Source organism: Dasypus novemcinctus, chromosome 13 (genome assembly GCF_030445035.2).
Source record: "Dasypus novemcinctus isolate mDasNov1 chromosome 13, mDasNov1.1.hap2, whole genome shotgun sequence".
NCBI lineage: Eukaryota > Metazoa > Chordata > Mammalia > Cingulata > Dasypodidae > Dasypus > Dasypus novemcinctus.
This window is the reverse complement of record NC_080685.1, coordinates 109,907,734-109,935,037: the sequence shown is the minus strand read 5'-3', so window position 1 is coordinate 109,935,037 and position 27,304 is coordinate 109,907,734. Positions and strand designations below refer to the sequence as shown.

At 39.2% G+C, this 27,304-nt stretch overlaps 1 long non-coding RNA gene across 1 annotated transcript; it reads right to left on the bottom strand.

Moving 5' to 3' along the window:
- Window positions 1-3,857: 3,857 nt before the first annotated feature.
- LOC101446158 (uncharacterized) lies at window positions 3,858-27,239 on the bottom strand. The gene is made up of 3 exons (XR_189233.4): window positions 25,775-27,239; window positions 10,637-10,726; window positions 3,858-6,233 (listed from the first exon to the last, which is right to left on the bottom strand). It is a non-coding gene; the product is annotated as an uncharacterized lncRNA (long non-coding RNA).
- Window positions 27,240-27,304: the final 65 nt, after the last annotated feature.

Sequence of the window (27,304 nt, the reverse complement as noted above, 5' to 3'; positions counted from 1 at the left end):
ATATGTTGGCTCACAAGACATGTCACAGTAAATTTAAACAGATTAAAATTATCAAAACACTTTCTCTGATCATAACAGAATGAAGCTGGTAGTAAATTATGGACAGAAAAAAGGAAAATTCATAAATGTATTGAGATTAAACAACACGCTCTTAAATAATCAATGGGTCAAAGTTGAAATGGCAAGAGAATTTAGCAAGTATCTTGAGATTAATGAAAATGAGAACATAACATACCAAAACCTACAGAACACTACAAAGGCAGTGCTGAGAAGGAAATTTATAGCCCTCAATGCTTACATTAAGAAAAAACGAAGGGAAGTGGATGTGCCTCAAGTGACAGTGCTTCTGCCTACCATATGGGAGGAGCTGGGTTTGATCCCTGGGGCCTGCTGGTGAAAAAGAAGAGGAGAAAGCGTGCCTGCACGGCGAACCAGTGCCTGCATGAGTGCCCATGTGGCAAGCCAAGTGCCCATGCGAATGCCAGTGTGGTAAGCTGAGTGCCTATGCAAGTGAGTCACGCAGCAGATGATGACACAACAAAAGAGAGATGAAGGGGAGAGCCAAGGTGAAGCGCAGGAGAAACCAGGAACTGAGGTGGTGCAGAGATCCCCATGATCAAATCCTGGTGAATCCTAGAGGAGAAAAAAATGAGGAAAGGAGACAAAAAGAGAAATAGATACAGAAGATCACACAGCGAATGGACACAGACAGCAAAAACAGTGGGGTAGAGGTAGGGGTGGGGAAGGGAGGAAATAAATAAATATTTTTTAAAAACAGTTAAAAACTGTGGGAAGAACACACAGTGAACAGACACAGAGAGCAGACAATGGGGGGGAAGGGGAGATAAATAAATAAAATAAATCTAAAAAAAAAAAAAAGAATGTAAAAAAAAAAAAAAACTGTGTGCAGTTGTCTAATATGCCTACCTTAAAAAAAAAAAAAAGGAAGAGCTAAAATCAAAGATCTACCTGCATACCTTGAAGAACTAGAAAAGGAACAACAAATTAATCACAACCAAGCTGAAGGAAATAAATAGTAAAAGATCAGAACAGAAATAAATGAAATTGAGAAGAAAAAAACACAATAGAGAGAATGGACAAAACCAAAAGTTGGTTCTTTGAGAAAATCAACAAAATAGGCAAACCCTTAGCTAGACTGACAAAGAAAAAAGAGAGAAGATGCAAATAATTAAAATAAAAAATGGCAAGGGGGACTACCACTGACCTTGCCGAAATAAGGGAGATCATAAAAAAATACTATGAACAACTGTATGGCAAAAAACTAGACAATGTAGATGAGATGGATAAATTCCTAGAAACATAGGAACCACCTACACGGACCCTAGAAGAAATGGAAGACCGCTGCAAACTAGTCACAAGTGAAAAAGATAGAAAGAGTTATCACAAACCTCCTAAAGATTAAAAACCCAGGACCAGAAGGCTTCACACGTGAATTTCACCAGTCATTCAAAGATGCTCTAATACCAATCTTGCTCAAGCTCTTCCAAAAACTTGAACAGGAAAGAATGCTACCAAATTCCTTCTGTGAAGCCAATATCTTCCTAATACCAAAACCAGATAAAGATACTACAAAATAGAAAATTACTGACCAATAATCTCTAATGAATATAGATGCAAAAATCCTCAATAACATATTTGCAAACAGAAACCAAAAGCACAAAGAATAATATACACCGTGATCAAGTGGGTTTTTGTTTTTTTTTTTTTACAGCACAGAAAGCTTTATTCACCCATCACCGCTCCAGGAAAAAATGAAGGTTATGTGAATCTCTCATTTTAATGTGCTGTCATCTTGGGCTTCCTGCAATCCGTTTCAGCTCATCCTGCTTCTTTTTCTCCTCTGCTGCTTTCCTTCTTTCTTCTGCTGGAGGTTTTAGATAACTGTAGTGCTTGACTCCATTGGCCACGCTGAGGAACAGGGCAGAGTAACGGCTGAGCTTGATGAGCCGAGAGATGCACCCCGGGGGCGTCATCTTGTCCCTGACCTTCGTTCCAGAAGCACAACTCTGAGGCCCGGCAGGAGCGGCAAGGCTCCGGGACACGCCAGATGGAACTGCGTCACAGGCGCACCTGGGCATGCCTGCGCAGGAGGGTTTTATTCCAGGCATGCAAGGGTGGCTCAACACCAGAAAATCCATTAATGTAATAAACCACACTGATAAATTGAAGAATAATCACATGATCCTCTCAAGTGATGCAGAAAAGGCATTTGACAAAATATAGCACCCTTGATAAAACATGCCAAAAGATAGGAATAGAAGGAAGCTTTCTGAATATGGCAAAGTGTGTATATGAAAAACCTACAGCTAGCATTGTACTCAATGGTGAAAGACTGAAAGCTTTCCTGCTAAGATCAGGAATAAGACAAGGATGCTCACTGTCACAATTGTTATTCAATATTGTGCTAGAAATTTTAGCTAGGGCAATTGGGTAGATAAAGAAATAAAAGGCCCCCAAATAGGAAAGGAAGAAGTAAAACTTTCACTCTTTGCTGATATGATCTTATATCTAGAATCTCTAAAAAAATCCACAACAAAGCTACTAGAACTAATAGACAAGTTCAGCAAAGTGGCAGGATACAAGGTTAACATGCAGAAATCAGTAGTGTTTCTATGCACTACTGATGTGCAATCTGAGAAGGAAATCTGGAAAAAATGCCATTTATAATAGTGACTAAAACACTCAAATATTTAGGAATAAACTTAACCAAGGATATAAAGGACCCATTTTCAGAAAACTACAAAACATTGCTAAAAGAAACTGAAGGAATAAATAAATGGGTGTACATTCCATGTTCATGAACTAGAAGACTAAATATTGTTACGATGTCAATTCTACTCAAACAAATTTACAAATTCAACAGAATCCCAATAAAAATCCCAACAGCCTTTTTGTCAGAAATGGAAAAACCTATTATAAAATTTCTATGGAAGGGTAAGGGGCCCCAAATATTCAAGAAGATCTTAAAAAAGAACAAAGTTGGAGGATTCTAACATCCAGTCTTTAGAGCATATTACTTAGCTACAGTGGTAAAAACATGGTACTAGCATAAAGACAGACACAATGATCAATGAAACCAAATAAGATCTTAGAAATACACCCCCACATCAAGTGGTTTTTTTCATCTAGTTTATTTGAATTTATATCTTGTGAAAGCAGACATATATGCAATATTACCCATATTCATATTTCACAAGGTTTCACTATGCTATACAATCCCATGTTACATTTTTTAGCTTTCCTTCTAGTAATACATATCCTTAGACTTTCCCTTTCAACCACTGTCATACCCAGATAATAGCATTGATAAGGGAAGCGGACTTGGCCCAGTGGTTAGGGTGTCCGTCTACCACATGGGAGGTCCGTGGTTCAAACCCCGGGCCTCCTTGACCCACGTACAGCTGGCCCATGCACAGTGCTGATGCGCGCAAGGAATGCCCTGCCACGCAGGGGTGTCCCCGCACAGGGGGGTCCCTCGCACAAGGAGTGCGCCTTGTAAGTAGAGCCGCCTAGCACAAAAGAAAGTTCAGCCTGCCCAAGAATGGCGCCACACACACGGAGAGCTGACACAACAAGATGATGCAACAACAAAAAAAGAAACACAGATTCCCATGCTGCTGACAACAGAAGCAGACAAAGAACACGCAGCAAATAGACACAGAGAACAGACAACCAGGGTGGGGGGGGGAAGGGAGAGAAATAAGTAAATAAATAAATCTTAGAAAAAAAAAAGAAAAAAACAAGAAAAGAAAACAGTAAACAAAGCCTGCGTGAGACTAGATGCAAGCATTGTAAACAAATTATGCAAATTGAATCCACAGCATATAGGAATGGTAGTTCATCATCAAGCAGTGGGTTTTATTATAGGAATGTAAGGTTATTTTAACAAGTCTTTGGTCAAGAATAAAAAGAAAGAAATGGGTAAAAGACTTGAAAATACATTTCTCCAGAGAAAATATACAAATGAGTAACAAGCAGATGAAAAAAATGCTCAATATCTCAGTCATTAGAGAAAAGCAAATCAAAATGACAATGAGATACTACTTCACAAGCATCAGGATGACTACAATAAAAAAAGGCAGACAATAAAAAGTGTTGCCAAGGATGTGGAGAAATTGGAATTCTCAAATTGTTGGTGGGAATGGAAAACGTGCAGTAGAAAACAGTTTGGCAGTTCCTAAAAAGCTGAACAGGGTAACCATAAGACCCAGCAATTCTCATCTTAGGTACGCATCCCAAAGAACTGAAAATAGGTACTTACACAAATATTTGTACATAAATGTTCATAACAACACTAACTGCAATAATCAAAAATGGAAACTACCCAAATGTCCATTATGAATGAATGGGTAAACATTAGTACACACATACAATGGAATATAATTCAGCCATAAAAAAATAATGAAGTATTGATGCATGCTGCAATGTTGATGAATCTTGAAATTACTATGCTAAGTAAAAGGACACTAAAAATCACACATTTTATAACTCTATTTAATAAGGATACCCAGAATAGATAAATTCATAGTACAGAAAAATTGGAGATTGCTAGAGGCTGAGGGGAGAAAGACTTGGGAAATGACTGTTTAATAGGTAGGAAATTTCCTGTTGGGTGATGAAAATGTTTTGGAACTCTCAAAGGTGGGGATTACACAACATTGTGACTGTACTAAATATCATAGAATTTTACACTTTAAAATGGTTAATTTTATGTGAATTTCATCTCAATAAAAAAGTCAATTACTATAATTCATATATCACCAGTTGTTTTGAAAAAAACCATATGATCATCTCAATGGATGCTATAAAACATTTAACAAAATCCAATAACTATCTCTGTTAAGAAAACTCTTAGCACACTAGGAATAGAGGAAACTTTCTCAACCTTAGCAAGTCTTTTATGAAAAATCTACTGCAAATATCAATGTTCTTGATGCAAGATTGAATGCTCTCCCTCCAAGATCAAAAAAAAGTTAAGGAGGTCTGCTCTTATCACTTCTGTTCAGCATTGTGATGGAGGTTGTAGTCATTAAAATAAAGCAAAAAAATGCATGAAAGGCCTACAGATTGAAAAGAAAGAAGTAAAATTTGCAGATGACATGATTATCTATGTAAAATATCCTAAGAAATAAACAAAAAAGCTACTAGAATAATAAGTGAGTCTAGCAAGGTTGTAATATACAATAGCAATATGAAACTATTAATTGTATTGCTATACACTAGCAATGAAAAATTATAATTTGAAATTAAAATAACATCATTTATAACAGCATAAATATGAAATACTTAGGGATAAATATGATAAAAGATGTAAAGGAACTTTACAGTGTAGAGTAAAAATCATTGCTACTATAATTTAAAGAAGAACTAAGTAAGTGGAGAGATACATCTTCATATTCTGGAAGACAATAGTGTTTCAGTGGCCAGTTTCCCAAAATTATCTATAAATTAAAAATCAATAAAAAATCCCAGCAGATTTCTTTGTAGAAATTAACAAGCTGATTAAAAATTTACGTGGAAATGCATCAGATGTAGAAGAGCCAAACATTTTTGAAAAATAGGAACAAGGTTGGAGGGCTTAGTCTACCTTTAAAGACATGAAGTTACACTAATCACAACAGTATGGTATCAGTGTAAAGAGAGACTACAGCTCAATGGAGAAGAGTGGAGAGTTCAGAAAAAGACTCACAAATAAAAATCAATTGATTTTAGACAAATATGCCAAAGTAGTTCAATGGGAAAAGATAATCTTTTCAAGAAATGGTGCTGAAACAACTGAATTGCCATATGTAAAAAAAAGTTTTTTTTTTTAAGATTTATTTATTTATTTATTTCTCTCCCTTCCCTCCCTCCACCCCGGTTATCTGTTCTCTGTGTCCATTTGCTGAGTCTTCTTTGTCCATTCCTTTTGTCAGCGGCACGGGAATCTGTGTTTCTTTTTGTTCCTTATCTTCTGTCAGCTCTCCGTGTGTGCGGCACCATTCCTGGGCAGGCTGCACTTTCTTTTGCGCTGGGCAGCTCTCCTTACGGGGCGCACTCCTTGCACGTGGGGCTCCCCTACGCGGGGACACCCCTGTGTGGCAGGGCACTCCTTGCGTGCATCAGCACTGCACGTGAACCAGCTGCACACGGGTCAAGGAGGCCTGGGGTTTGAACTGTGGACCTCCCATGTGGTAGACGAGAGCCCTACCCACTGGGCCAAGTCCGCTTCCCTGTAAAAAAAAAAAGTTAACCTCAATCTTTGCCATATACCATATAGAAAAACTAACTTAAAACAAATAATAAGCCCAAATATAAAACTAAAGCTATAAAAGTTCTAAAAGAAAACAGGATATGTTTGTGACCTTGGGTTTGGCAGGTGTTTTTTAACTACAACACAAACTCTAAAAGAAATAAATCAATAAACTGAACTTTATCAAAATAAAACCTTTTACTCTTCTACTTTTGTTGTTATGAATATGAAAAGGCAAGCACAAGGTGGGGAGAAAATACTTGCAAAACACATATCTGAAAAGGACTTGTATCTAGAATATATAAAGAACTCCTACAGTGTATTATTAATAAGAAAAACAACCCAGTTTTTAGAATGGGTAAAAGATTTGACAAGATATTTCACTAAAAATGATATATGGATGGCAAATAAGTACATGAAAAGATTCTTAACATCATTAGTCATTGCGGAAAAGCAAATAAAAGCCACAGTGAGATATTACTACACATCCACTAAAACGGCCAAAATTAAGAAGACTGATAATAAAGTGTTGATAAGGATGTGGATAATTCAATCTCTTACAACTCTGCTGGTTCTAATTTAAAATGGTACAACCATTTCAGAAAATGACTTGGCAATTTTTAATGTAACCTATATCAAACATATGACCCAGTCTTTTCACTCCTAGGTGTTTAGCCAAGAGAAATAAAAGTATACATCCATGCTAATAAAGCAGGTTAGTAAAACAGGGAATTAATAGATAGATCTGGAACCTGGCAGAGAGTCCACGTGGACATCAGTAACCCCCAAGATGGCTGCTGGGAGACCCCCACCCCCAGGAAATTCTGCTGGATGCAAAGAAAAGCCCCAGGTGTTCCCTAGGGACTTTATCATTGGGTCCTCACTAAGGGATTGATGGGTGGGATAATTAATCAAAACAGCAAACAGCTGGAAGCCCTCCCCTGCCATTAGCAAAGGGGTGGAATAATTAATAGTTTATAAGGACACCGTGAGGCCTGAGTGCTCTCGCCCTGCTCTCTTGCCTCTGTCCCTGCCCTCTATGTGCTGCTCTCACCATTTTTCCTCTGCCACGTGGCCACACAAGTAAACCTGGGGATTTATAATCTATAATGGAGAATTGTAGCTTGTAAATCAGCCCTCTTTATCCCTTTTTACCCCCTTCATCTCTACCTGGGACCCCTGCTCTGTTATTCTCTCCCATTTCTCTTCCCTCCCTACCTGAATAAATTACTGACCTAACTCACCCAGCCTGCTCTTGAAATTCATTTCTGCAGCATAACCAAGAATGCAGATAAAATCTGGTAACACATTTAAGACTTATATAAGAATGTGCATAGTAGCTTCATTTGTAATAGAAACTGAAAAAAAAACCCAAAAAACAAAAAACAGATGTCTTTCAACAGGCGAATAGATAACTATACTATGGAATACTGCTCAGCAATAATAAGGGACTGTTGATACTAGGGACAACACAGAATACAGCAAAGTAAATTAAACCAGATGGAAAGCAATACAGAACACTGAGCAGTGGCTGTCTCATGATGTGGGCAGGAGGCACGATGAGGAAGGAATGAGTACAAAGGAAGTTTGAGGTGATGGTTATGCTCCTTCTCTTGATTATGGTAATGTATTTGCATATCAGAACTCACTGTATGATTTAATATGTGCAGTGTATTATACATCCCTTATACCTCAGGAGAACTGTAAAAAAAAACCTTACAATGTACTGGGAAAAATATTTAAAATATTAGATAAAAAGAGTTAAAATTTTGCTATGTTTAAAGTTAACAAACCAGAGAAAACCTAGTAAAGGTAATGGCTAAAAATAAAACTATTATGACTGGTTATAACAGGGAGTCAGGGAAAAAAACACAACAAACACATTTCTTTACTCCGACTGTTGGGTCAGCCTGTATAGTATCATTTCTGCCAACCAACCCAAGGTCTCCTTCCTTTTTTCCCTCCCCCAGAGTTCTGGCTTCTTCTGTGTCCAGTGTCATCTTTTGTGACCAAGAAACCATAAGCCTGGCTCCACCCCCAAGGATGTAGGAGGACTCTTATCCTCATTATATACTTTGTAGAATGGTAACACCTCAAAGATAAACAAGCCTTCTGCTAATGCAGATCACCTTTCTTTGTGAGGGTGAGTACTGGTGTGAAGGAAGGAAAAGGGACAACAAACCCCGTCCTGCCACAAAATAAAGTGCTAAAATGTGTGGTATTATAGAAATTCTAAGTACTAAAGAGTTAAAAGGAGGAGGAAAGTAAATAATGGTGATAGAATCTGAGGTAGGCTTTGAAGAATCAGCAGGATTTAGATTGCAGAAAGAGAGGAGAGGACAAATGAAGAGAGCAACATAACAGAGCAAAAAGTAATATGTTTGGGTGGTGGGCTTGGCCCAGTGGTTGGGGCGTCCGTCTACCACATGGGAGGTCCGCGGTTCAAACCCCGGGCCTCCTTGACCCGTGTGGAGCTGGCCCATGCGCAGTGCTGATGCGCGCAAGGAGTGCCGTGCTACACAGGGGTGTCCCCCCGCGTAGGGGAGCCCCACACGCAAGGAGTGCACCCCGTAAGGAGAGCCGCCCAGTGCGAAAGAAAGTGCAGCCTGCCCAGGAATGGCGCCTCACACACGGAGAGCTGACACAACAAGATGACGCAACAAAAAGAAACACAAATTCCCATGCTGCTGACAAAAACAGAAACGTACAAAGAAGAAGATGCAGCAAAATAGACACAGAGAACAGACAACCGGGGAGGGGGGGAGAAGGGGAGAAAAATAAATAAATAAATCTAAAAAAAAAGTAACATGTTTAAGGACAGTAAGAAAACAATCTACAATGAAAGGATCTTATTTAAGAATAATAAGTCTGGGTAGCTACGGTAGGTCATTATGAACTCCCCTGGAAAGAGAGCAAAGTTTTGAGACTAGATAGAGTAAAAAAACAGAAATCTGTCAGACTTTAGGTAAAGGAATAACATAAGAAGTGGAATTTAAGTGCTACTGAGCAAAAGGGGGTGTTTTTCCTCCTGATTCATCTTTAAAGCCAATTCCTGAGACACAGGGGTTTCAAAGAGAGAAAAATTTATTTGGTTGTGCAAGCAAAGGAGGTCAGTCACCTTGGACAGCCCAAAAACTGCCTCCCTGATCTGCAGACATTCTAATATTTTATAACATCAGGGCCTTACAGGTAAGTCACAAGGTTTTCCACATGGATACTAAACACAGGAGGGTGGAGGGATTACCATCCCAAAAATAAGCATACACAAGGGTGAGGTTAAGTCTAGAGAAACCATAAACAGGGATAGGGCCACTCTAGCCAGCGTCAGTAATTTTAGGTACTTTTAGGTATATATCTTATAATATAAAGGCATCTATATAATGATTTAGTAATCATAATTATTTCTTAATTCTTAACCCTTGGTTACATAAGCAAGTATCCTATTCTGAAAGCCACAGAGAATGGAGTTTTGTGTTGGGCATGGCTGGTAAGGTTAATTCCTACCCCCAACTGAAAAAAAGTGTGTCCACGGGTATGTTCTTCTGGGAATGAGTCATATACAAGGAACGGTCTTCTATCAGCATGTGTTGTTTGTCTAGTCTTGACAAATATTATGCCAACTTCTATTGTACCAGGAAAGAAATGCAAATATCTGAAAATGCCACTAAAATGTAGGTTTATATTTAAGTTCCTGCTTCCGGTTCTGCTTAGTTTATCTTGGCAGTATTTTCACGGAAGTCAAATATTTGGTACTTTGAAACAAATGCAGAACATATTCCAGGGCAGGGCCTGTACAACTCAATTTCTACCATGTAGACTGTTTGGTGTGTCCACAAACAGTTTTTGGATATGAATCACTTTCTCACCAGGAAAACAGAGGAGGCAAAAAATGTAGTTAAAAGAACATCATTGACTTTTCTGAGTCTTAAATTCCTGAACTATAAAATCGGGGCAAATATTAGAACTTTATATAGTCTTTCTATATTAAATGAGATACACAAAAGTGTGTTAAATAATTAAACATCAAAATCCCAGGCTGTTACAGTCAACAGGGATAGTTGATGATGCAACAGGAGTCTCAGCAAATTAATGACTTGGTAACAAAGGAAATATGTTTAGATAGTATCTACCTGGAAATAGTTCCCTTCCCATTGAAAGATACCCTTCCAAGGGCCATGCTGTGTATGGCAAATCGAGATCGCCCCCTGGAGGAGACACTGAGAGCTGAGAAAGAAATTTTCTTGGGGCAACAGAACCACAGATCTTTTTCAGAACATGCTCTCAAAGAAACCAAACCTCCTGAATCTTCAGTATTTTAATTGATATATGCGGTATAAAATTAGAAACAGGAACATAAATACCACTGATGAAGACTGTACTTACATGTAAAACAGTTGCATACAGAAAGAGCAAGAGTTCTCTGCAATTACTGTGAAAGCTCACTCCTCACCTAAATCAACATGGAGCCCGAACCTGGATGGCACACACAAGAGGATCAATGAATGCATCACACCAGAATGGTTAAATAGAGCATCTAAACAGGACCTGATATTTCCTTGGCTTTTTCACTGATTTCCTAAAAGAATGCTTTCCAATACAAATATAATGCAAGCTACATATATAATTTAAAATTTTCTAGATGCCAGATGAAAAGGCAAAACAGTTGAAATTAACTCTAATAACATGTTTTACTTTCCCCCATATATCCAATATATTATCATTTCAACTTGTAAATATAAAAATTACCAATGAGATATTTTATATTCTTTTACATATAAAATCTTCTAAATCCTTTGTATATTTTATATGTACAGTATACAGCCAGCAACTGACCTGCATGTCAAGCAAAACCTAAAGTTCTTTTTAAAAAATAAACTCCTGACATTTTTCTAGAGTTATAGTTCTTTTTTTCTTTAATTTTAAAGAAGTTTTAGATTACATAAATGTTACATTGAAAATATAGGGGATTCCCATATACCCTATTATCTCCCCTTCCCACACTCCCCTATTAACAACATCTTTCAATAGTGTGGTAAATTTGTTACAATTGATGAACACATATTGGCGCACTGCTACTAACCATGGTCTATAGTTTACATTATGGTTTACACTTTGCACTGCTCATTTTTATAGGTTTTGACAAAATATATAATGGCTTGTATCCATCATTTTAATGTCACACAGAACAATTCCAAAAGTCCCTAAAATGCCCCATGTTATACCTATTCTTTCCTATCCCTCCCCTCAGAAACTCTGGTGACCACTGTCTTTATATCAATGCTACAAGTTCTTCCATTACTATACTAGCAAGTCTACTTTGGTCCATAGTTGCATTTCCTCTTATATTTGTTCATACCTCAATCTTGCAGATTAAGGAATCCTGAAGATTTTGGGGTGATGATACACACTCTGCTTCCAATTAAGAGGGGGCTTAGAGGAAGATGGATAAAACTGTCTTGGTTGCAGTTGTAAACACTCTGTATTTTTGGGATGGGCACTGTCCATCATTCTTTTATTGTCCTGGGTAAGTCTGATGAATTGGAGAGTAGGTGTTGGCTGCAACTCTGCTGAGATTCAGGGCTTGATTGGCATATAAACGGCCTGAAGATTTAGGTCTCTGGAACATATATTTAATGAGTATAGTACTAATTATAGGTTCAAATAAAAGGGCCAGAAGAACCATGTTTAGGAAAATGATAACTGAGTCTAACTCTGTTACATTTGGGAGCATATATTCCAAGGTAAGGCCCACTGATGGGGTGCCAATTTCCTGGGGATGTCTTCCTGCCTATAGTGTCCAGATGTCTTTAGAGTCCTCAGGAGCACCCCGACTTGAGGCACTGTTTACTGTAGCAGCCAGTGAGATTCTCCTGAGATGTGCACAAGCATATCTCTAGAATGTCCTTGTGACTTACTCTGAAATCTCTTAGCCATAAAAACTCATTTGTATTTAATATTTCCCACTTTTGGTCAAGGTCTTTTCCCAAATGCACCACTAGTTGGTGCTTGGTAATAATTCCTTGCTCATTCCTAGAATTCATGCCTCATGCTGAGGGTTAAAGTTCTTTAAAGAAAGATGATGCGTACCAGACTCTCTATAAAGTATCATCAACAAAAGTCCAACATACAATTAAAAATTACCCACTGGGCAAAAAGATAAGAAAATGGAAAGCATAAGAGAAAAAGCAGTGTATAAAAAATTACTGTGAGGGAGCAGGTGTAGCTCAGTGGTTTGAGTGTCTGCTTCACATATACAAGGTCCTGGGTTCAATCCCTGGTACCTCCTTAAAAAAAAATTACTTTGATATGACTATTTGTTGTATTTAATCCCCTCCCCCCAAATTTTAAGCAGCTATCTCAAATAATTTCAAGGACTTAAAAGAAAACATGGTCATGATGAATAAACGGATATGTTAGCTGATAATGGTAACCCTTTTTTAAAGAGAAATTCCAATACCTGAGAAAGGAAATTCCACTAATTGGGCTTATCAGAAGATTGGAAATTGCAAAATCAACCAAGTTAACCTGAAGATTGGTAAGTAGAAATTATTGAACCTAAATATCAGCATTGGGGACTGAATCATATCTCTCACATAAGGCAGGTTATTAGTTGTGCCCATTCATGAAGATGGGCTTTACTCCAACATGGCTGAAGCTCTTATAAGTAAAAGAAATTGGACACAGAAGAGAAGCCACATGGAGCTGCCAGAAGTAGGAAGTCAACAGAACCTGGAAGAGAATGGAGAAGACATCACCATGTGACAGAAAAGCCAAGGAAATCCAAAGATTGCTGTAGAATGACAAGCTGGCCTTGAGAGGAAGCAAGCCTTTTAGCCTCTGAATCGGTACGTCAATAAATTCCTGTTGTTAAGCCAATTAGTTGTATGGTATTTGTTGGAGCAGCTAGGATACTAAAACAAAAAGTGAACTGAGACTTAGTGACCTTCAATATCAAGTTGGAATGTCTGAATATCTAATTGGAGTCCCAGAAGAAGAGCAGGAGAAATGCACAGAAAAAAAAACCAAAAACAAATGCAAAACACTTGAGACAATAATGGCTGAAAATACTTCTAGTTTATTGAAAATAAACTTACAGATCCAAGAAACTCAGTGAATCTAAGAAGGATAATTATGAAGAAAACATCATAATAAAACTGCTAATAATTAAATAGGGAAGAAAGAGTCTTGAAGGAAGCCACAGAAAAATGACACATTACACAAAGGCAAATATGATACCAACAACAGTTCACTTCTCATCAGAGCAACAAGAAACTAAAGGACAATAGAAGGGGTTAAAATGCTCAAAGACAAAAACTGTCAATTCAGAATTCTATACCCAGCAAAAATAACCTTCAAAATTGAAGGCAAAATAGGCAATTTCGCATAAATAAAAACAGAAATTTCAACTCTAGCTGACCTGCTCAATTAGCAATGCTTTCCTTCAGGGATGAAGGAAAATAACACACCAGATGGAAACTGAGATCTATAGTGCTTTCAGTTATCCTTTGCTATATAATGAGGTACCCTACATTTTCATGGTTTAACATAATAATCATTTGTTATTTCTCCATATTCTGTGGCTTGGCTGGAAATAGGTAGGTGTTTCTTCTTCTCTGGGTGTGTTGATCTGGGTCATTAATGTAGTTGCATTTAGCTGGGACCTTGGCCAGGGCTGGGACTTCCAAAGTACCTTCCTTCACAAATCTGGTATGTTAGCTGTGCTGAATGAAATGGCTAGGGTGATCCTTTCCCTTTCCAAATGTTTCTCATTATTCACTAATCTAGCCTGAACTTATTTACATATTGGCTGAATCCCTAGAGAATAAAAGTGGGAGTGGTAAGGATTCTTAAAACCTAGACCTAGAACTGGCATGGCATCACTTTGATAGTATTTTGTTCACCAAAGCAAGTGAAAATACCAGCCCAGATTCAAGGGATGGAGAAATAGACTCTTCCTCTTATTGGAATAAGCAGGATGTGTACACAGGCATCAGAGAATTTTTTGGTGGCTATTTTTGCAGACAATCCATCACATACATGAAAAAATGAAATGGAAAACACTAGTCAAGATAAAAGGTCATATATTTTTTCTTCTCTTTAAACTACTGTTTAAAGCTGAAAAATAGTGTTTGTAGATGTAATATATAACGTGAATAACACAAAGACACAGAGAGTTGTAAATGGAACTATATTGTTGCAAGGTTCTTTCACTATACATGAAATATCAAAATTTTAACTCTAATTAGACCATTATAAGAATCCATACCCTAATTCTCAGAAACAAAGCTGAAAAAAATGATGCAAAGATGTATAGCTAAAAAATAAAAGTCAATGAAAGAATTAGAATACTAAAAAAAAATTCATTAGCACAAAAAAAGGCAGGAAATGAGGAACAGAAGAATACAAAGCTAAAGGAGCAAATTGAAAACAAATAGCAAAATGACAGACCTACATTCAGTCATATTGATCATTACAATTGATATAAATGAATATATCAACTAAAAGGTAGAGATTATCAGACTTGATTAAAAATAACAAGAACCAGCTATCTGTAGTCTCAAGGGAAGTATTTAAATAAAAAAGACACAGGTAGGTTGAAAGTAGAAAGGTGGAAAAAGATACACTATGCAAATAGTAAGCCAAGAAGGCTTTAGTATATTGAGCTCATAGAAATAAGACTTTAAAATAAAGACTATTGGGAAGCAGACATGGCTTAACTGATAGAGCATCCATCTACCATATGGAGGGTCCAGGGTTCGATCTCCAGGGCCTCCTGACTCGTGCGGTAAGCTGGCCCACATGTGGTGCTGCGGCGTGCAAGAAGTGCCGTGCAAAACGTAGGGGTGCCCCAAGTGCAAGGAGTGTGCCCCACAAGGAGAACTGCCCTCTGTGAAAAAAAAAAAAGAGCACAGCCCACCCAGGAGTGGTGCCGCATACACGGAGAGCTGACACAGCAAGACGACACAACAAAAAGAGACACAGTTTCCTAGCGCTGCCAGATAATGCAAGTAGACGCAGAAGAAACACAGTGAATGGACACAGAGAGCAGACAACAAGGGGGAAGGGGAGAGAAATAAATAAAAATAAAATAAAATAAGGAGTATTATCAGAGATATTTATCATAATGATGAAATTGTCAATTCATCAGGAAGACATAAGAACCATAAAATTCCATGTATCCAATAACAGAGCTTCAAAATATGTGAAGGAAAAGCTGACAAAATTAAAGAGAGACAAATCCACATAATTTGAATTTTTAACAACACTACCCCAGTTATTGATGGAAACACCATTAAAAAATGAGCCCTTGATACCGATGGCTCTGATTATGAGCCTGTGTGCCTGAAATATGAACTAGACCCAGAGCTGTGGGGTGCCTAAGAGTTACCTCCTGAGAGCCTCCAAGTTGCTCAAATGTGCCACTCTCTAAGCCAAACTCAGCATGCCTTCCCCCCAGTGTGGGACATGAATCCTGGGGATGAGCCTCCCTGCTGCCGAGGGATTACTACCAAGCACCAGCTGTTGATACAACTAGAAAAAGACTTTGAATAAAGGGGTCAACTCAGACTGGCAGAATATCTCAGCCTACATGTAATATCAAGTGTTAAAAACTGTTTTTTGACTTTGGATAAAAGGGGGAAATGGAAAGGACAAGTGTGTTTATATGGCTATGAGTCTCCAAAAAAGAGTTGGGGGTCATTAGAGGGGTGATGCTTGTGCATGCCTCAGCAGGGTACCAGAGACAGCCAAGGTAGATGGAAACCCAGGTGCTGGTTCTCCTGAGGGCTGCAGAGACCCACAGGTTCTATGGTCATAGCAGATGGCTCTGGAGTTCAGGGCCATGTCAGTTGGCCCAAATTTGGAGTTTGTGTTCCTGAGTGTGATGGAGTTGAACTCAGATATGACCTTTCTACACATGCCTCTTCTGTTACTTTTACCAGACCTGTGGTTGGCATTTGGGTTGGTGTACACTCAGGAGACTTGAATCTCCAGACTGTCCATGTGACAGCCAGGCCCTGGGCCTCAGCAGACTTGCAGTTTCTACCCTCTGGTTTGTTGGACTTATCCTGGCCAGCTGACAGGGAGGTGAAGAGGGTCAAGCACCACACCAGGGAGCCAAGAGTGCCTACAGCTACAAGCAGGAGAATTATATCCATCATCATGTGGAATCTAAGGTCCCTCTTTTTTATTTTTAAGATTTATTTATTTATTTATCTCCCCTCCCCCCCCCCACCCTGGTTGTCTGTTCTCTGTGTCTATTTGCTGGGTCTTCTTCTTTTGTCCTTTTCTGTTGTTGTCAGTGGCACAGGAATCTGTGTTTCTTTTTGTTGCATCATCTTGTTGTGTCAGCTCTCTGTGTGGACAGTCCCATTCTTAGGCAGGCTGCACTTTCTTTTGTGCTGGGCAGCTCTCCTTATGGGGGCACACTCCTTGCGCATGGGGCTCCCCTATGCAGGGGACACCTCTGTGTGGCACAGCACTCCTTGTGTGCATCAGCACTGCACATGGCTAAGGCCCCTCCTGATGTAGAAGGGGACTGGACATAACCATCCCAGGGTCCACAGGATGGAGAAATAGAGTATGGATTAGAGTGGACTTACTGGTATTCTGCTGGGGAGCTATTGTGATTAGTAAGGGAAGAAATTGTAATAGTGATGTGGAGAGAGTGGCCATAGTGGCTGCTGTTGATAGGGAGATGGAAGAAGAGATATGGTGTGGGGGCATTTTCAGGATTTGGAGTTGTCCTAGGTGGTGCTGCAGGGATGGAAGCTGGACGTTGTGTGTCCTGCCGTGGCCCACTGGGTGCACTAAGGGAGAGTGTGGACTACAATGTGAACCACTGTCCATGTAGCACAGTGGTGCTCCAAAATGTATTCACCAGGTGCAGTGGATGTGCCACAATGATGGAAGAGGTTGTTAATGTGGGAGGGTTGGGTTGGGTGGGATGGGGGGTATATAAGGACCTCATATTTTTTTAATATAACATTTAAAAGAAAATAAAGAAAAAATACATTAGAGGTACATAACAGCATATTTAATTGCTTGAAGACAGAATTAGTGATGTCGAGGACAGAACATCTGGATTGGAATAGAAAGAGAAGAGAATGGAAAATATAGAACGGGTTCACAGGGAATTGAATGGCAATGATAAATGTACAAACATACACATTATCAGTATTCCAGAAGGATAAGAGAATGGAAAAGGGGCCAAAAGAATATTTGAGGAATAATGACCATAAACTTCCCAACTCTTACAAAAGACATAAATGTCAATATCCAAGAATGACAACACAACCCAAACATAATAAATTCAAACAGATCTACTCCAAGATACCTGCTATTCAAAATGACAAATACCAGTGATAAAGAGAGGATTCTGAAAGCAGCAAAAGAAAAGCATTTCATAGAATGGAACCTCAATAAGATTAAGTGCCAACCTGTCATCAGAAACCAGGGAGGCAAGATGAAAGTGGTATGACATATTTAAGTACTGAAAGAGGAAAACTACAGCCAGGAATTCTGTATCTGGCAAAACTGTACTGCAAAATGATCGTGTAAATAAAAAAGAAAAAAAAGCTAAAACAAAACAAAACAACAACAAATGAGGGTGAGTTTTAAGTCTTCACAGACAAACAAAAACAGAGTATGTTACTAAAACACCAGAATTACAAGAGGTACTAAAGGGAGTGTTGCAGCCTGAAAGGAAAATAAAGGCCAAGAGACTTGGAGAAGAGTATAGAAATGAAGATTAATTGCAAAGGTAAATTAAAGGGTGAAAAGACAGACAATAGTAAGATATGACAATGGAAAGCCAGAGGACAAAATGGACTAAATAAGTAATGTCTTTACAGTAAGTACATTGAAAGTTCATGGCTTGAACTCCCCAATCAAAAGACAGAGATTGAAAGAATGGATAAAAAAATATGAACCATCTATATGCTGTCTACAAGAGACTCATCTCAGATGCAGAGACATAACCATATTGCAAGTGAAAGAATGGAAAGATATTCCACACAAATACCAACCATAAAAGCACTGGAGTAGCAACACTAATGTCGGACAAAATAGATTTTAAATGCAAAACTGTTATTAAGGATGAAGAATGTCTTTAATCACCAAGAAGAAATACTTACACTAAATTTTTATGAACCTCACCTAAGTGCCCCAGGATACATGAGGCACACACTGGCATCATGAACAGAAAAATATGTCTCCACAATAATAGTTGGAGACCTCAATACACCATTCTTAGTATTGGATAGAACATCTGCACAGAGGATAAAGAAACAGAGCTTGAATAATATGATAAATGAACTAGACCTAACATACATGTATAAAGCATTACACCCCAAAACAGCAGGACATACATTCTTTTCAAGCACTCATGAATCCTTCTCCAGGATGGGATATATTGGGTCACAGACAGGTATCAAAATATTTAAAAAGATTGAAATTATACAAAACACTTTCACTGACCATAATGGAATGATGGTGGAAATCAACAATGGATGTAAGGAGGGAAAATTCATAAATATATGGAGATTAAACAACACACTCAAATAATCAGTCGGTCAAAGAAAGAAACTGCAAGAGAATTCAGTAAATATCCTGATGTGAATGGAAATGAGAACACAACTTATCAAAACCAATGGGACACCACAAAGGCAGTGCTGACAGGAAAATTTATAGCTCTCAATGCTTACATTAAAAAGGAAGAAAGAGTTAAAATTAAAGCTCTAATTGCACACTTGAAAGAGCTAGAAAAAGAACAAGCCAAAGGAAAGCAATTGTAAAGATCAGAGCATAAATAAATGAAAGAGAACAACAACAACAAAAAATAGAATCAACAAAACCAAAAGTTGGTTCTTTGAGAAGATTAACAAAATCAAAAAACCCTTAGCTACACTAACAATGAAAATAAGTGAGCAGATTTAAATAAATTCAGAAATGACAGGGGGGACATTACCACTGACCCCAGAAATAAGAGAGATCATGAGAGAATACTATGAACAACTGTATATCAAAAAACTAGACAATATAGATGAGATGGACAAATTCCTAGAAACATAGCAATGACGTATACTGACTCTAGAAGAAATAGAAGATCTCTACAGACCAGTCACAAGTGAAGAGATTGAAACAGTCATCAAAAACCTCCCAAAGATGAAAAGTCCAGGACCAGATGGCTTCACGGGTGAATTCTACTAATAATTCAAAGAGGATCTACTATCAATCTTGCTCAAGCTCTTCCAAAAAGTTGAACAGGAAAGAATGCTACAAAACTCATTTTATGAAGCCAACATCATCCTAATACCAAACCAGATAAAGATAATATGAAAAAAGAAAATTACAGACATTTCTCTAATGAATACAATGCAAAAATCCTCAACAAAACACTTGCAAACTGAATCCAAAAGCACATTAAAAGAATTATATACCATAATCAAGCGGGTTATATTCCAGTATGCAAGGGTGGTTCAACATATCTAGTGAATTCAGTTAGTGTCATAAACCACATTAATAAATTGAAGAAAAATCACATGATCCTCTCAATTGATACAGAAAAGGCATTTGACAAAATACAGCATCCTTTCTTTATAAAAACACTCCAAAATATAGGACTAGAAGGAAGCCTTCTCAATATGGTACAGTGTAGATATGAAAAACCTACAGCTAGTATTGCACTCAACAGTGAAAGACTGAAAGCTTTCCCACTGAGATCAGGAACAAGACAAGGATGCCCACTATCAAAAATTTTATTCAATATTGTGCTAGAAGTTTTAGCAAGTGCAATTAGGCTAGATAAAGAAATAAAAGGCAGCCAAATAGGCAAAAGAGAAGTAAAACTTTCACTGTTCACTGATATGATCCCATATCTACAAAATCCTGAAAAATCACAACAAAGCTATTAAAACTGATAGACAAACTCAGCGAAGTGGTGGGATATGAAATTAATATGCAAAAATCAATAGTGTTGGTACTGAATTAGCTCAAGAGATTGAGCACCTGCTACCCATGTTTGAGGTCCCGGGTTCGATCCCCATAACTCCTTACAACAAAACAAACGAGAAAACGAATTCTCATGGAGGAGTGGATATATAGCTCATTGGTTGAGTGCCTGCTTCCCATGTACGAGGTCCTGGGTTCAATCCCCAGTACCTCCTAGAAAAAAAATTAATATGTTTCTATATACTACTGAAGAGCTATCTGAGGAGGAAACCAGAAATAAAAAAGCCATTATAATAGTGACTAAAAGAATCAAATAGTTAGGAATAAAATTAACTAAAGACATAAAGGACCTGTTTTCAGAAAGTTACAAAATATTGCTAAAAGAAACTGAAGAAGACTTAAATAAATGGACAGATACTCAGCGTTCATGACTAGAAGACTAAATGTAATTAAGATGTCAATTCTACCCAAACTGATTTACAATGCAATCCCAATAAAAATTGCAACAGCCTTTTTTGCAGAAATGGAAAAGCCAATTATCAAATTTATTTGGAAGGGTAAAGGGTCCTGAATAGTAAAAAGAAAAAAAGTCTTAAAGAATGAAGTTAGAGGACTATCACTTCCAGATTTTAAAGCATATTACTGAGCTACACTGGAAAATACAGCATGGTATTGGCATAAAGACAGACAGAATGATCAAAGGAATTGAATTGCAAACGCTGAAATAGACCCTCACATCTACCATCAAGTGATTTTTGACAAGGCTGTTAAGCCCTCACAGCTGGGCCAGAACAGTCTATTCAACAAATGGTGATGGGAACACTGGATATCCATATCCAAAAGAAATAAAGAGGACTCCTATCTCACATCTTATACAAAAATTAACTCAAAATGGATCAAGGACCTAAATTAAAAAGCGACAACCATAAAACTCCTAGAAGAGAAAGTGGGAAAACATCTTTAAGATCTTGTGGTAGATGGTGGTTTCTTAAACCTTATACCCAAAGCAAGAGCAATGAAAGAAAAAAAATAGATAAGTGGGACATCCCCAAAATTAAAAACTTTTACACCTGAAAGACCTTGTCGAAAGCACACAAAGGCAGTCACTTAATGCTAGAAAATATTTGGGAATCATATATCTGATAAGGGTTCAATACCTGTGACACATAGATACTTACAACTGAACAATAAGACAAACTACCCAATTAAAAAATGGGCAAAAGACTTGGACATTTGTCCAAAGAAGAAATACAAGTGGTGACAAAACACATGAAAAAATGTTCAATATTATTAGTGATTAGGGAAATGCAAATCAGAACTCTAATAAGATATCATTTCACACTATTAGAATGACCACTATTAAAAAGTAAGAAAACTCTAAGTGTTGGAGAGGATGTGGAGAGATAGGAACGCTTACTCACTGTTGGTGGGAATGTAGAATGATACAGCATGTGGAAGACTGTTTGGCAGTTCCTAAGGAAGTTGAATATGGACTTGCCATGTGACCCAGCAATAACATTGCTAGGTATATATATACCCAGAAGAACTGACAGCAGTGACCCCTGTACACCACTGTTCATAGCTGTGTTACTCAAAATTGCCACAAGATGGAAAGAACCCAAGTGTCCATCAACTGAGGAATCGATAAACAAATTGTGGTGTATACACACAATGGAATAGTGTTCAGCTGTCAGAAGAAATGAAGTCGTGAAGCATATGAAAACATGGATGAACCTGGAGGACATTATGTTGAGTGAAGCAAGTCAGCCACAAAAGGACAAATATGGTATGATTGCACTAATATGAACTGAATATATTATGGAAACCCTTGGAGTTAATAACTAGAATATAGGTCACCAGAAAATAGAACGAGGATAGAGAATGGAAAGTTGAGGGTTAATCTGTACAGAATTGTTAAAAACGTTGGCAATGAATAGAAATGGTGAAAGCACATCACTGTTTCTAACTAGCACAGCTATTATATGGGTATGAGAGTGGTTGAAAGGGAAAGTCTACGGTCATGTATAATACTAGAAGGAAAGCTAAAAAATATAACATACTGAAACCTCGTGTGAAATGTGAAAATGGGTAATATTGCATATATAATACTGTTTTTACAAAATATATTAAAAATTAACAAGAGAGACAGAAATAGAAGAGCAGTTATGTATGGCAGGGGGAGCATAGAGAGGTTGAGATGTGGTGAGTTTCTGTTTTTTATTATATTACTTGGATAATGAAAGTGCTCTAATAATGATTGAAGTGATGACTGCACAACTATGTGATTATATCAAATACCACTCACTATACACTTTGGACAGATTTATGCTTTATTATTATGTATCAATAAAATTGATTTGTTAAAAAAATACAAAAAAAATATTACCTACACAATGGGAGGAAATATTTGGAAACCAAAAATCCAATAATGGTTTAATATCCAGAATATATAAAGACCTTCAACTCAGCAACAAAAAAGACAAACAACCCAATTTAAAAATGGGCAAAAGACTTGAACAGAGGGTGGTGGACTTGGCCCAGTGGTTAGGGCATCCGTCTACCACATGGGAGGTCTGTGGTTCAAACCCCGGGCCTTCTTGCCCCGTGTGGAACTGGCCCATGCTCAGTGCTGATGCGCGTAAGGAGTGTCGTGCCACTGAGAGGTGTCCCCCGCATAGGGAGCCCCATGCACAAGGAGTGCATCCCGTAAGGAGAGCCACCCAGCACAAAAGAAAGTGCAGCCTGCCCACACAGAGAGCTGACACAAGATGACGTAACAAAAAGAAACACAGATTCCCATGCTGTTGACAACAACAGAAGCCGACAAAGAAGATGCAGCAAACAGACACAGAGAACAGACAACTGGGGTGGGGGAGGGAGGAAGGGGAGAGAAATAAATAAATAAATCTTTAAAAAAAAAAGACTTGAACAGATATTTTCCCAAAGATAAGCAAATGACCAGAAAGCACATGAAAAGATACTCAACATCATCAGCCATTAGGGGAATGTAAATCAAAACCACAATGACAGACAATTTCACACCAACTAGAATGGCTACTAGTAGAAAAAAGAAACAAAAGAAAACATTACAAATATTGGAGAGGACTCAGAGAAAACAGAACACCTATTCCTTGATGGTGATCATAATGGACAGCAGACTCCAAGGAGTAATCAAAATTACTGACTCAAAGGGACCTTTGGTATTGGAAAGTAGCTGATGGGGTACCTCGAAGTAAAACAGAAAGGAAGTCTACTAAATTCTTACTAGATCTGTATAGGTAGAAGAGTTCTAGGTCAAGTGAACAAAAGTCTAACCTGAGTTACAATAACAGAGAGTCATGGCCCCTTCATCAATCCTAAACTTCAGACTGTTTACAGACTCAGAGCCCCTTGAAAGAAGGAAGGCTGGGTTCCCTTGAGGAAGGACCTCGTTACACTGTCAAAAACATTCCTCCCAGGCTTCCACAGAGACCCATGGCCTTTTACCAGTGTAACTGTACATTGGGGAAAAGGAAATGATCAGATATTTCAGGGGTTATTAGAAACTGGCTCAGAAGTGACATTAATTCCAGGAGACACAAAGCATCATTGTGGCCCACTAGAGTAGGGGCTTATGGAGGCCAATTGATCATTAAAAAAAAAAAATTTATTTCTCTCCCTTTCCCTCACCCCCACTTGTCCGCTCTCTGTGTACATTTGGTGTGTGTTCTTCTGTGACCGCTTTTATCCTTATCAGTGGCACCAGGAATCTGTTTCTTCTTTTTTTGTTGCGTCATCTTGTTGTGTCAGCTCTCCGTGTGTGCGGTGCCATTCTTGGGCAGGCTGCATTTTCTTTTGCACTGGGTCACTCTCCTTACGGGGCACACTCTTTTGAGCGTGGGGCTCCCCTGCGCAGGGGACAGCCCTGCGTGGCAGGGCACTCCTTGCGTGCATCAGCACTGCGCATGGGTCAGATCCACATGGGTCAAGGAGGCCCGGGGTTTGAACCGCGGACCTCCCACGTGGTAGGCAGATGCCCTATCCATTTGGCCAAGTCTGCTTCCTCCAATTGATCATTGAAGTTTCAGCTCAGATCCACTTCACAGTAGGTCCAGTAGGTCTAGTAGGTCCCTGGACCCATTTTGTACTTATTTCCCCAGTTCTGGAATGCATAATTGGAATAGATATACTCACTCAGCTACTTGCAGAGTACCCACAATGGACCCCTGACTTGTGGAGTGAGGGCTATTACTGTAGGAATGGCTAAGTGGAAGCCACCAGAATTGCCTCTATCTAGCAAAATGGTATCTCAAAAGCAGTGCCACATTCCTGGAGGATGACAGAGATCAGGGACTTGAAGGATGCACAGGTGGTGATTTCCACCACATCCACATTCAACTCTCCTATTTGCTTTCTGCAGAAAACAGATGGATCTTGGAGGATAATAGTGTATTATCATAAATTTAACCAGGTGGTAACTGCAATTGCAGCTGGTGTCCCACATGTTGTATCTTTGCTTGAGAAAATCTACACATCCCCTGGTACCTGGTATGCAGCATACTTATCTGGCAAATGTTTTTTTTTCTCAATCGCTAGTTAGAAAAGATCTCCACTGGCCATGCGCAGTGCTGATGCGCGCAAGGAGTGCCGTGCCACGCAAGGGTGTCCCCCGCGTGGGGGAGCCCCACGTGCAAGGAGTGCGCCTGTGAGGAAACCCGCCCAGCGTGAAAAGAAAGTGTAGCCTGCCCAGGAATGGCGCCACCCACACTTCCCGTGCCGCTGACGACAACAGAAGCGGACAAAGAAACAAGACGCAGCAAATAGACACCAAGAACAAACAACCAGGGGAGGGGGGGAAATTAAATAAATAAATAAATCTTTAAAAAAAAAAAAAAAAAAAAGGTCTCCAGAAACAGTTTGCTTCCAGCTGGCAAGGTCAGCAATACACCTTCACTGTCCTACCTCTGGGCTTATCAACTCTCCAGCCCTATATCCACAGGGTGGCTGATTGTCCCTCCCTTGTACAAGTCATCACGCTGGTCCATTTTTCTGATGATGTCATACTGACTAGACCTAATAAGCAAAAAGTAGCAATTACTCTAGACTTACTGGCAAGGCACTTGCATGTCAGAGGATGCTAGATCAATCCCACATAATTTAGGGGTCTTCCATCAGTGAAATTTGCAGGAGTCTAGTGGTATGGGTCATGTCAAGATATCCCTTCTAACATGAAGAGATCTGGCCCCTCCTACAACCAATAAGGAGGTACAATGCCTTGTTGGCCTCTTTGGATTTTGGAGACAACATACTTCTCATTTGTGTGTGCTACTCCAGCTCACTTACCAAGTGACCCCAAAAGATGCTAGTTTTGAGTGGGGACCAGAATAAGAGGGTCTGCAACAGGTACAGCCTGCTGTGCAAGCCGCTCAGCCACTTGGCCTTACGATCCTGCAAATCAAGTGGTGTTGAAGTTTCAGTGGCAAATAGAGATGCTGTCTGGAGCCTCTGGCAGGCCCCTATAGGAGAACCACAATGCAGAACTTAAGAATTTGGGTGCAAAACACTCCCATCCTCTGCAGATAACCTACTCACCTTTTGAGAAGCAGCTTTTGGCCTGCTCCTGGACCTCAGTAGAGACTCAACACTTAACCATGGGCCACCAAGTTACCATGAGACTGGAATTACTGGAACCTGGCCAACGAGACAGACTGCGACATAGAATAGTCAAAGTTTTTCCTTTCTTTGTCCCAACACATTTTCTCCCAGAGTTGTACCATGGGAAAAGGGAGTAGGACATATAAAGACACTGGTCCTTAACTTTCATTCTTTTTCCCGCTGTTGCCTAGAGGAGTTGGAGAACTTTAAGGAAAATCAGAAATTTCTTCCCCATTTATGTGACATCAATAGCTAACCACATAAAACCAATTCTGGGTTGGTTTTGGTGAAATTATATTTCATGGTAAAGGAAGAAATAGACTAAGGTTCTAGGCTAGAGGCTAATGACTGTTCTTGTGTGTGTGCTCTTCTCTATCACATCGTAATTTAGGTCAGCCTTGCCTGTGGCACTTGAGCACAGACTTCAGTGAGGCCAAGCACTTACGGCAAGTCACAGCAGGAGGAACTTTTCTTGACAGCCTGTATCTACTATAACGTATTTATGAACATAACGTAGAATCAAGTATTCCTAGCATTTTATGGAATCCATCTACACGTGCTTACTGCACCCTTTAATTGCTTCCACAATACCCTAATTCAACTCAAATGGCTCGCTCTCTGGGGACAACAGACTCAAAGATTCCTGGGGGCACCTGCACCATTATTGGTGCATCCTTAGTTATTAACAAAATTCTTTCTTGGAATGACTAAACGGCCTCCCTTAAGCATTTACTCCTGAATCTTATTTCCACTCTCCAATGTCATAGAAAAGTAACCTTTTTTCGATGGATCAGCTCTCCAAATATTGTAGCCACGTATGTTCACATGAATCTCTGCTTTTCCAAGGCCATCATCACTACATACCGTCAACTGCCCCTCACTTCACGTGGTTTAGCCATATTACTTCCGACCCCTATTTCATATAGGTTTCTCAATTTTACTCAACGAAAAGGGGCACCAGACAAGTACTCAGAACAGCCCTCGCTGAGGAAAAGAGATTCTAGTCCAAATTGTGGGCAGAGTCGCTTAAATTCACAGGAAGATGAAAGCTAAAACTTTAAAAAAAAGCGGAAATGAGCTCTCAGAGAAGCAAAACGCTACAAGAATTTATCTTGTCAGGGCTCCTAGCCTCGCCTCCGTTCGCCGAGTAGAAACTGAAGTGTCGTCGTATAAGTCACTAACGTACGCGACAGTCTAAGTTCCCCACGGCTCTTCACGTCCGGCCATTCTCCCGCTGTCCCACTCTCCACTGGCAATTAAAATCTCCCACTTTCCAGCTGGGAAAGACTAAAACGTAAACCTGAGTCAACTCCGAGGGAGCGTAGCAGCTCACAACAAACACCACCTCCGCCTTGAGGAGCGGTAGCGACGACACCACGGCCGTAGTAGGGGCGGGGCTGCGACTGACTTCCGCCCGAGGGGCCGAAGCAGATTCTGAGCATGCGCACATGTAGGGACGGCAAACGC